The 12,056-nt window shown below is 47.3% G+C and overlaps 1 protein-coding gene across 1 annotated transcript in view; it reads left to right on the forward strand.

The window, feature by feature from the left end:
* Positions 1–5,687, forward strand: part of Rmi2 (RecQ mediated genome instability 2) — a 65,245-nt gene extending 59,558 nt beyond the window's left edge. The window contains exon 3 of the mRNA XM_038326810.1: positions 4,813–5,687. The gene's annotated coding sequence lies outside the window, so the exon portion shown is untranslated. The remainder of the gene's footprint in view (positions 1–4,812) is intronic.
* Positions 5,688–12,056: the final 6,369 nt, after the last annotated feature.

Below are 12,056 nucleotides of genomic sequence, written 5' to 3' on the forward strand. Positions count from 1 at the left end.
CATGGAGGCAGCTGGTCTCATGGCTCCCACACACCAGAAACAGATGAGTGTGGGTGCTCCCTCATTTGCTTTCCCCTTTTTACTCAGTCTAGGACCCCAGCAAATGGGATGGCGCCACCACATTTAGAGTCAGGTCTCAGTTAAACTGCTCTAGGAACACCCTCAGAGACCTTGGAAGTGTTTCCAGCCAAACTGACGATGAAGATGAACCATCATCACTTAGGTCTGGTCCTGCTCACACAGCTGTGCGTGTGACACACAGGTGCACCGAGGGAGACATCTGGATCCCAGTCACAGGACATGTAGCCAGCCCTGCGCCATCTCTGGCTGCTCCTTTCATTCATGATCCACACCAGGTGAGAGGTGGTGAGCAGAGTGCTGGTCTGGTGAGTTCCCTGTGAGGAAGTTAAGGGAAGTCTCTCCATTCTTGCCTTCCTAAAGGGACGCATTCAGTCGAGAGCTGCAGACCGTCTAAGGAGAGAGCCTGGAGTGGGCTGCGCCGCATCGGGCAGCACAGTGGGCTCTGTGTGGTGAGTCTGTGGATTAGAAAGGTTTATGAATATTTATTAGGTGGGTAGCATATTCATGAGGTAAAGTGTCTCCCCTCTCAAATCAGGTGGACTGGATCGCCCTTTTAGAGTATTTCTTCCCATGATCCTCCAGGAAAGCTCACAGGAGGTCAAACCCACAATGACACCAGGGTCATGAGGACGAGGTCTGTTCACTAGAGCACACGTGTGGGCCAGTGTCCCGGGACAGCTCGTCTGCAGCCACAAAGGGGCATTCTGACCGCTGACAGACACAGCTAACAAGTGCAGCTGTGGTTCTCTTGGTCCACACGCACCCAGCTCCTCTCTGAGGCTTCTCCAAGCCCGTGGTCATTGCTGTCTGTGGCAAGTCATTCCATTGTTTTTTAAAAGAAGCTCTGTTGTGAATGCAGTGAATTGTGAGGTGGCACAAACAGGAGCAGTTCTGTGCTGCCCGTGGGACCTTCTGTCCTAACTGAGGGCTCCACGGCCAGCCAAGCCTGTGCTTTATGCAAATACTGAACTGCCCAGGGGCTTGAGAACCTGTGATGCGTGGTTCCAAAACAGGAATGGCAACTTAATGGACAGGGCCCACAGAACTGCTGCTGAGGCCTAAGGTTCAAGTTGGGGGTGGTCGTGCGCACCCATAATCTAGCAATGGAGAGATGGAGGTAGAAGGCCAGGTTCAAGACCAGCCTGTCTCAAAAAGGGGGGAAAAGCAGTACTGCCAGGTGACCTCTCTACCAAGGTGCAGAGGGATAAGCCAAACCAGAGCAGGGTTGCCTTTGACCTTCAGCCTAGCACCCTGGTGCAGACCTTAGCTATTCTCTCTAAAGAGACATTTCAGGGGTGGGATGGTGGCTCTGTCGGTGATGCGCTTGTGTTGTGAGCCTGAGGACAAGGTTGGAGCCTCAGCACCTGGGTAAAGCATTGGGCGTAGCAGAGCATCTGGGAGCCTAGCCCAAGGCTCAGTGAGAGACCTGTCTCAGAACAACACTGTGGAGTGCAGACCACTTCTCTGTACCGATGGATACATTGTAATGCGCCCACACTTAAGGCTCTGGGGACTGTGGAAGAAGGGGCAGAAAGATTTTAAGAGCCAAAAGATCAGGGAATTTTCTGTGAGACTGTTTCGTATCAAAGTCTAACCAGCATGCCTGACTGACTGAACATGAACTGAGCAGACAGTGACCGTAGACAGGCCAAAGTGATGGGGGGAACAGACAGTAACCATAGACATCCTAAAGGGAAATTCATGAGGCCTCAGCTCTATATAAAGAGCTACAGACAACCAAGGAATGCTGAGAGCAGGAGAAACAGTCTTTTGCAGGAAGAACATACCAATGGACTATCTGATTTTAAATGGTTACCCCTGAAAACACATCCAGGTAGCATTTTACAGACTGAGAGGGTTATATTTAAGAATGTATATGTATATGCATAAATGCATGTAACAACAATTAATGAAAAAAGGGGCCATGAATTTGAAATAGCAAGAAGGGGTATATGAGACGGTGTGGAGGAGAAAAGGGAAGGGGCAAAATTATATGGTTAAATTATGATCTCAAAAATAAAAGTGGAGAAAATATTACTGATTTTTATTAAGAATGTTTGGCATGCAAAAAAATTCAGAGAATTGAATTTTTAGGACACATGACTGAATGATATTTCTTTGCACTGTGAAGTCCATGTGACTAATTCTGGCCAATGCATTATGAATAAAAGTGAAATGTGTACTATCCTAAAAACTGGAGAGCTGTAGAGGGAGACACCTGCCTTAGTTTATTTTCTTTTGCTGAGATAAACCTCATGACTAACAGCAACTTGGAGAAGAATGGGTTTGTTAACCCTTACAGCTTACAGCACGTCACAAAGGGAAGTCAGGGCAGGAACTCAAGGCTGGGAAGGACCCAGAGGCAGCAGCTGATGCAGAGGCAATAGAGAAGTGCTGCTTACTGGCTGCTCACCATGGCTTGCCTAGCCTGCTTTCTCGTAGAACACAAAACCACCCACAGTGGGCTAGACCATCCCATATCAATCAAGAAAATGTACCTTAGTCTTGCTGATAGGTGGGGACATTTTCTCAGTTGAGGTTCCCTCTTTCCAAATGACTCTAGCTTGTGTAAAGTTGACATAAAACTTGGGGCTGGAGAGATAGCTCAGAGGTTAAGAGCACTGACTGCTCTTCCGGAGGTCCCGAGTTCAATTCCCAGCTACCACATGGTGGCTCACAACCATCTATAACGATATCTGGTGCCCTCTTCTGGCATGTAGGCACACATGGAGGCAGAACACTGTGTACATAATAAATAAATCTTAAAAAAAAAAACTAATCAACACACACACACACACACACACAGTAAGGATTCCCAGATCCTTTGGAAAAGGACAGTCCCAGTACTGGATGACAGCTGTATCCAAGGAGAAAAAGATTAGGGGTTGCTAAGGAAACAGTTTGCATAGTTTGGCGTAAATGAACTTCTGGTGAGATGAATTAGAGTCTGTTCTTCCAGATGGCAGACAGGAAGGGGTGCTTGTTCCTGGGTAAAGTGAGTCAGAGAGATGAGAGAAGCACAAGGAGCAGGGCCTCCAGGACTCCCTCTCTTTTTACTGGGAACCTGCACCCTACTTTTTGAGACAGGGTCTTATGTGCCCAGGTTGGCCCCAGACTCACCATGTAGCTTCTGGTCTGCACCCCGAGTGCTGGGGTTAGTAGTCTATGTCACCATGTTCATGTGTTGCCTGGGGTCAAATCTAGGGATTAGTGTGTGTGGAACCCTTCTAATTGACTCACCCAGTCTGATCTGACTAGGTGGGAGCGACAGGCAGCTATGCATGGGAAGAGATAAGCTGTCTCAGACCTGACAGGCAGGCTGCTGATGGCGGAGCCGTCCCTCACCCTGATCTCTTCTAAGGGGCTCTTTACACACTTGTGACCCAAGAGCTCTGGAGCTTCACAGTTCTAAGAAAGCTTGGCCCAGTGTTCCTGGGTTCTGGGGACTTTAATCTAGACCCTCATGCCAGGGCATGTGCATTACTCAGGGGGCCTTCCCTGCAGCACCTCCGTCTTGGATTTCCATTGACTTGTCTAGCTCTTGTAGGCTTTGCAGGGTTGTTGTTTCTGTTTTTCTTTCTCGTACTTCACTTGGCTGCCTTCTCTTGTATTAGTGGAGGGGTGTTTTTTGTTTTTTGTTTTTCTGAAACAGGGTGTCACATTGCAGCCCTGGCTGGCCGGGAGCTTGCTGTGTGTCCCATCGTGCCTGGCTAATGGAATCATTTATGAACATTTTCTCCTGTATCCTCTTTTGGCAATTTTGTTTATTTGAGACAAGGTCTCAGGTAGCTCAGGCTAGCCACAGACTTGATAAGTAGCAGAGGAAGGCTGTCATCCTCCTGCCTCTACTCCAGTTTCTATTGGCTTTTCTCCTTTACCTCCTAGTTTAGTAGTTCTCCACTGTGGGCTGTGGCCCCTTTGGGAGTCCAGTGATCCTTTCATAAGGGTCACATTTCAGATATTCTGCATATCAGGTATTTACATAACAGTAGCAAAATTACAGTTATGAAGTAGGAATTAATTTTTTTTCAGGACTGGAGAGATGGCTCAGCGATTAAGATTGCTCTTTAGAGGATCCGAGTTCAGTTCCCAGCACCTACATAACAGCTCACAACTGTCTGTAACTATAGCATCCAACACCCTCACACAGACATACATACAGGCAAAACACCAATGAAATAAAAATAATTTTTAAAAAAGAGCTGGAGAGATGGCTCAGTGGTTAAGAAGCTGGCTGTTCTTGTAAAGTAGCCAGGTTCAATTCCCAGCACCCACATGGCAGCTTGCAACTCCAGTTCCAGAGACTCTGACATCCTAGCACAGACACACAAGCAGGCAAAGCACCAATGCACATAAAAGTAAAGATCCTTTAAAAAGATTTTTTAAAATTAACCCTCTTATAGGTTCTTTTTTAAAAGATTTATTTTATTTATGTATACTTTGTTTGCATGTACATCTGCACCCAGAAGACAGCTTCAGACAGTTGTGAGCTGCCATGTGGGTGCTGGGAAATGAACTCAGGACCTTTGGAAGAGCACTGAGTGCTCTTAACCGCTGAGCCGTCTCTCCAGCCCCATGAAAATAATGTTATGATGGAGTCAGCACAGCATGAGGAACTGTGTTAAAGGGTCGCGGCCTAGGAAGGTTGAGAACCACTGCCTTCCCCTTTTGGTCTCCCAGCAGCTGGTCTCCCAGACCCCCGCCAGCCCACTGACCTGGCATTTTCTTCAGTGTTTGCTCTTCAGATCACAACACCAAACATGCCGACTCATCGTGGGTCTCGCAGCTCACGTGGAACTGCTCTGAGACTAAGGAATAAAAAGCAGTGATGTTCTGATGTGTGAGTGACCACGAGAACATGACGCTTAGTCACGGCAGCCATCGCAACGGCCACCTCTTGCTTGTTCCTTTTATGGGAAATGTCCTGAACTGAGAACTCTGTGGAAGCAGCTCCCCCACAGCGCATCTCCGTCTTAACTTTAGGTCTCTTACTAAATCCAATTAGTGCTGCCCATATGCACATGTATGTGGGGTCATACACAGGGCCGAGGGGGCTACCAGTGCCCCCTCCTCAAAGAAGAGTGACATGTCCCTCTGAAGCCATCAGCTGTCATTGGCTCCTCAGCTAGGAGTTAGGTATTAGGCGCCTTCCTTACTCCATATTGGAAATTTTAACGTTTTTGATCTTTGGTGATCACAGAGGCTGAGTTCATGTATGTAACAGCCACGTCATGTCCAGAAGATGGCATTTCGCAGCACCCTCCCCATGCTCCAGCATTTGTGTCCTTCCCACCCCTCTCCTGAGCTGGTCCCTGAGCCTCCTGGGGTGGGTTGGAAGGCTTGGAAGTTGGCTGCAGAGTCAGGCAGCAGGGAATGTTCTATGAGTAAATAAAGCACCATTGAATTCTACACTTTAATTGTGTGCGTTGGTGTATGTGTGTTCTGTATGTACACTTATACACGCCCCTCCGCGTGTGTATGGATCAGAGGATGACTTGGGTGTCAGTTCCCATCTTCTACCGTGTGTTTGATCAGGCCTCTTGTCTCCTGCTGCTGTTTCTGGGGATGTCCCTGTGTCCTCCCCATCCCTCGCACCATAGGGGCACCTACATTTCAGTGTGCTGCCATGCCCCTGTTACGTGGGTGGGGTCTGAATGCTGGCCCTCATGCTTGAGCAGCTGGTACTTCATCCTCTGAGCATTGCCCTGGCCTCATTTATGTATTTTAAACATCAGTATGATGTCAGTGTCCTGTAAATTTGCTTTGTATTTAGGATCCTTTGTCTTCACCGTGAAAGCTGTTCTTAGGGGATGAAGAGATGGCTCCGCGGTTAAAAGCACCGGCTGTCCTTTTGGAGGTCCTGAGTTCAATTCCCAGCACGCACATGGAAGTTCACAACCATCTCTAACTATAGCCCCATGGGATCCAATGCCCTCTTCTGGTATGCAGACATATGTGCAGACAAACATATACATATACATACACATAAATAAAACCTTATTAATACATAAGCAAAACTATCATAGCATCTCTCCCACCAAGTACATTTCCTCAATTTAGTCTAATGTTTTATTTTGCTTGCCCTGCCCTTTTTATGTAGCCCACGCTGGCTTCATTGAGCTCATTGTGAAGCTGAGGATGACCTTGAATTTCTGACCATCTTGCCTCTACTTTCCCAGCGCTGGGATTACAGTCACGAGCATGAGTTTACACCTGGGTTTTTTGTTTGTTTGTTTGTTTGCTTGGTTTTTTTTTGTTTGTTTGTTTGTTTTGTTTTCGAGACAGGGTTTCTCTGTGTAACAGCCCTGGCTGTCCTGGAACTAGCTTGTAGACCAGGCTGGCCTTGAACTCACAGAGATCTGTCTGCCTCTGCCTCCCAAGTGCTGGCCGCCACTGCCCGACCTGAGTTTACTTCTGGTTTATGCCAAGCTAAGGTTGGACTCAGGGCTTCATGAATGCTAGGTAAACACTTTACCAACTGAATTACATCATCCCTCCTTCCTTTTAAAATTATCTGTCTGTGTTTGGGTTTGTGCGCATACATGGAAATGCCCATAGAGACCAGAAGAGGATGTTGGATCCCTGGAACTTGAGTTTCAGACATCTGTGTTCAGTGTTGGTGCTGGGAACTCAACTCAGGTTATCTGGAGCGGCAGCAGTGTGCTATCTGTTGGAAATGAATATTCTTGGTGTTAAACCAAGAGATACATGAACAGCTAGACAGTGGTAGCACACACCTTAAATCCCAGCCCTTGGGAGACAGGCAGACAGATCTGTGAGCTTGAGGCCAGCCTGGTCTACAAAGCAAGCGCCAGGACAGTCAGGGCAGCATAGGGAAACCCTGTCTTGAACCCCCACTCATCCCACCCCCCCAAAAAGAAAGAAAATACAGTAACAAAGTAAAAGTAACCAGACAGGACAATTGTTTTTTTCAAACAAAACAAAAACAGGTTAGTGAGCAAGCACCCACTCTGGGGTGGCGAAGTTCAGCTAGTTTTTATTCTGATGCAGACAGTGATTTGCTTCATCCCATTGGTGCAGCTGCATCCCACAGTCTGACTTGATTGACTAGTTGGCAAACATGGGAAGGATGTGACAGTGACAGTTTCGGGATGAGGAAGTTTATGGGCTGTTGGTGCTTGGCAGGCTAGCCACCTTTGATAGAACAAACTCTTCCCGTGTCCCCTGACTGAGCTGAGGAACTCTCTCCTCTTCCCGTGTCTCCTGACTGAACTGAGGAGCTCTCTCCTCCTCCCGTGTCCCCTGACTGCTGAGCTGAGGAGCTCTCTCCTCTTCCTGTGTCCCCTGACTGCTGAGCTGAGGGAGCTCTCTCCTCCTCCCGTGTCCCCTGACTGCTGAGCTGAGGAGCTCTCTTCTCTTCCTGTGTCCCCTGACTGCTGGGCTGAGGAGTTCTCTCCACACTCCTCAGTCATTTTTGCTTTAATCTCAGATAATGCGTGTGTGTTGACTGTTAGGTTGACAGCCTCTCCCTGTCACTTCATTTCCTGCTTCTGCTGTTTTTATGAGGACTTTGCTGTCATAACTGTTGTAACCTTGCTGATGGTGTGTGTTCAGACATGTGGAAGAGAAGACAACTTCTAATGTTGCATCTGTGGCACTGTCCACCTTGGTTTTGAGCGAGGCCTCTTGGCCTGGTGTGGACCAACAAGGCTAAGCTGGCTGGTGAGTCAGGCCCTGGAACTGCCTGTCTCCACCTCCAACACTGAAATTGCTAACATGTATCTCTGTGCTGGATTCTTTTACACAATTCCTGGGGATTGAACTCAGGTTCATTGTACTTGCACAAGTTCTTAACTGACTGAACTCCTGGCTCCAGCATCCTCTGTTAGGTTTAAGCCCAGATGCTTGATGGGTAAGGCAGGAGGATAGTATGTTCAAGGCCTGCCTGGCTGCAGAGCAAGCTCCTGGCTAGCCTGGGTCACTTAGTAATATCTTGTCTCAGAATGAGGGGAAAAGAAATGCTCAGGCCTGGGCTGGAGAGATGGCTCAGAGGTTGAGAGCACTGACTGCTCTTCCAGAGGTCCCGAGTTCAATTCCCAGCAACCACATGGTGGCTCACAACCATCTGTAATGAGATCTGGTGCCCTCTTCTGGCCTGCAAGTATACATGCAAGCAGAACACTGTATATGTAATAAATAAATAAATCTTAAAAAAAAATGCTCAGGCCTGAGCATGTGCTGAATGTGGAGCACTTGCTTGGCTCCACAAGGCCCCAGGATCTGCCCCCCAGTTCTAAAAATCAGTACAACAGCAACATCAAAACTCTTAAGTGTTTGCATTTGATCTTTGTGATGTGCCTGGATACAGTCTTTTTTTCAGTCTCGTTATGGGTTTGTTAAACTTCTAGGATCTAAGAATGATGTTTCTTGTCAACTTTGATAAGTTATTAGCTATTATCTTCTCAGCTGTTCTGCCTTATTCTCTGCCACCGTCTGTGGCTTCAGTCACGAGTTTCAGACAGTGTGATTGTCTTTCAAGGCTCACTAAGTCTTATTTATACAGTTGTTCTTTGTCTAGTTCTGTATCTTTTAAATTCTTTTTCCTTAAATAACCACTGTCCCGTCTTCACCCACAGGTGCATTCTTGTAAATCCACCCAGCAGGTTTCTGTTCTGTTAGCATTTTTTTAAGTACAAATATTATTATTATTATTTTTTTTTTTTTGGTTTTTCGAGACAGGGTTTCTCTGCAGCTTTAGAGCCTGTCCTGGAGCTAGCTCTTGTAGACCAGGCTGGTCTCGAACTCACAGAGATCTGCCTGCCTCTGCCTCCCAAGTGCTGGGATTAAAGGCGTGCGCCACCACCGCCCGGCTAAGTACAAATATTATGTTTGTGGTTTTTTTTATTTCATCTTCTCTTTTTCTTTCTTTTAAATTTCCTTCTTTTTGTCTTGATCACTTTTTGCCACTAAATCTTTTAGCATGTTTCAATGTCTGTTAATTTTAATAAGCGGATCACCCATGGCTCTCTGCTTGTCCATCTCACACATTTGTGATTTTGGATTGTAAAGATTCTAGGCAACATTACCTTCCCCCAAAAAATGCTAACGTTATGGCCCGGAGAGATGGCTCAGTGTAAAGGCGTTTGTCACCAAGCCTGATGACCTGAGTTTGATTTTATATACACACACACACATACACACACATACATAAATGTAATTTTTGAAAATATCAACATTTCTTTTTTAAGTTTTATTTTTTATTTTACATGTATATGTGAGTGCCTGTATGTATGTATGTATGTATGTACCATATGTGAGCCTGGTGCTCAGGGAGGTCAGAAGAGGGCTTCAGATCCTCTAGAACTGGAGATACTGGCAGTTTGGAGCCATCATTTTGGTTCTGGGAACAGAATCCATATCCTGCAAAATCAGTAAACACATTAACTACTGAGCCATCTCTCCACCTGGTATTCCTTCTTTCTAACAGGTGAATTGTGCTGACTATTATGGTTTGGAATTTATTTACTTATTTATTGTGAGAAAGAATCCCATAACTTTCTATGTTACCATGCTTGGCTTGAACAAAAGAGACCTGCCTGCCTCTGACTTGAAGGTGTGTGCCAGCACATCTGGCCATGTTTGGATTTTAAAGGTCTCTAAGCATCATTTGTTGAAGGCTCTAAAGGCAGTGGAGACATTGGTAGAGGGAGCCAGTTCCCTGGGGACCTCCCAGGCCTCCTTCTGCCTTCTGCTTCCGGGCCTCTGCGAGGTGAGTGCTTGTCCCACACACTGCACTGTTAAGTTCTGCCTGACCATGGCTGAACACAGCAAAGCTGGGACTGGAAACTGAAACCACAGGACAGGACAATCCTTACCTCCTCAAGAGTCCTTTATCTCAGATGTTTGTTACAGTGATGAAAACACTAATGGTTGACCAGTCCTAGACCAGGGTGGTGATGTTTTATTTGTGGTCTAACAAGTAAAGCTTGGAGGAAGATCAGAGTGCAGAGCTAACCACTAGTTAGCCATAGAGCCAGGCAGTGGTGGCACACACCTTTAATCCCAGCACTCAGCACAGGAGAAGAGGCAGGCAGATCCGTGAGTTCAAGGCTGCCCTGGGCCACATGAGATGGAACCTGTCTAAAAGATAAACAGAGCCAGGCAGTGGTGGCTCACACAAAGATGATCCAAGTGCTGGGACCCCACGTCTTTAATCCTTGCACTAGGGAGGTGGAGATGAGATGTGATATGTCTGGGTGGAGAGAGGACTCTAAGGCAGAAGGAGACAGAAGCTCAGGGCAGTCTGAGGTTTCATAGAGACAGCATTCAGTCTGAGGATTCAGAGGGACAGGATGGCCCCTTTGGTCTGAAGCTTCAGTAGAGGTAAGAACTAGTAGCTGGCTTCACTGCTTCTCTGATCTTTTAGCATTAACCCCTTTCTCTGACACTGGGTTTTTATTATTAAGACCAATTAGAATTCAGCTACACCAAAGCCTATGTTCAGTTCTGCTAGAGCAGGAAAACGTCAGTTTCCCGCTTAGCTCTATAATGTATATATTCGATACGTCTAGGCTGTCCTCTGTACTCTTTATGTAGTTCTAGCTGTCCTGGAGCATACTATGTAAACCAGACTGGCCCTGACGCACAGAGACCCACCAGCCTCTGCCTTCTGGGTACTGGGATCAAATGCATGTGCCAACATACCCAGCTATGCTCTGTACTCTTAAGGCTTAACCCTTCTGTAATATCAAGTGATGTCATAGATATTCATCAGAGCCTCTTCTTGCAAGCTGAGCAAGCCATGAGGAGCAAGCCAGTAAGCAGCTCCCCTCCATGGCCTCTGCATCAGCTCCTGCCTTCAGGGTCCTGCCCTGTTTTGGTGCCTGTCTTGACTTCCTTTGATGATGAACCACCATATAGCGTAAACCAAGTAAAGCCTTTCCTTCCCTGCTTGTAACTGCAGCTCCATGAGGTCTGGTGCCTTCTTCTGGCATCCATGGGCACTGTACTCATACATTGGCATGGTGGCACATTCCTTTTATCCTAGCACTTGGGAAGCAGAGGCAGAATACAGCAGCAGAATACAGCCCTAGCCTGCCCAAAGCCCTGCCAACTTTATTCTGCAGTTGAAAACTTAAGAAAAAAAAAGCCTGTTTCCCAAGAGAAACAAACAACAAAAAACCCTGCTGTCTAGTGACCCAAGCCCCACATGTCATTTGAAAAGGAACCTTCTGCCTAAGCCCTGGTAGCATCCTAGAAAAGGAAGCTCCCTAACCAGTCTCGAGGCCTTGCATCCTCCTGGTCACTGCCATCCCAAGGCTCAGGCTTCGGGAAAAGTTTCTGTGGAGTGAATGAAGCAGTATCTTGTGTGAGTGTGTGTGCTGCTGTGGATCTTCTTCCCGGAGGTGTGTGCTTTGTCCTGGCCACCATCCAGTGAAGTTGTAGAAGCTGGGAGCCCCTCAGCCCCAGAGACGTTGGATTGGGGCTGGTCCCTTTCCGCTTTTGGCAGCAAGTGCTGTTTTTCCTCTTGGGTTCCTGGCATTCTGCACTGGTGGTCGCCTTCCAGCCAAGAACCTTGACCTCGCCCAGGAACTAGGATTGGGGTAGAAGGCAAAGAGCTTGACGTCTTTGGTGGCCTTGTGTTGACTTGGGAAAAATTTCAAACTGTAGGAAAAGAGAAGTCCAAAAAAAAGGTTGTGCTGTGATGCCTAGAAGGAAGGCCCTACCATTTCCTGGAAGTGGCCGGGGTCTCTGGTAGCCCCTGGCCCTGATTGAAAGGACAGTCACTCTCCATCACCATCTCCCCACTTTGTAAGCATAGTGGGCATGGGCTGTGGTTCCCTCTTACCATGGGACATTGTAGGCTCCAAACACTCAACCACCCACAGAGATGCTCCAATGCTAAGCAAGTGTCTGCCAAGGGCTCCTTGCCAACGGGGAAGACCACAGTATCATACTTCGCCAAAGGAAGAGCTGAGGGTCAGCACCTGAGGCTGTGGGAGCAGAGACTATGC

Source organism: Arvicola amphibius, chromosome 4, assembly GCF_903992535.2.
Source record: "Arvicola amphibius chromosome 4, mArvAmp1.2, whole genome shotgun sequence".
NCBI classification, from domain to species: Eukaryota; Metazoa; Chordata; class Mammalia; order Rodentia; family Cricetidae; genus Arvicola; species Arvicola amphibius.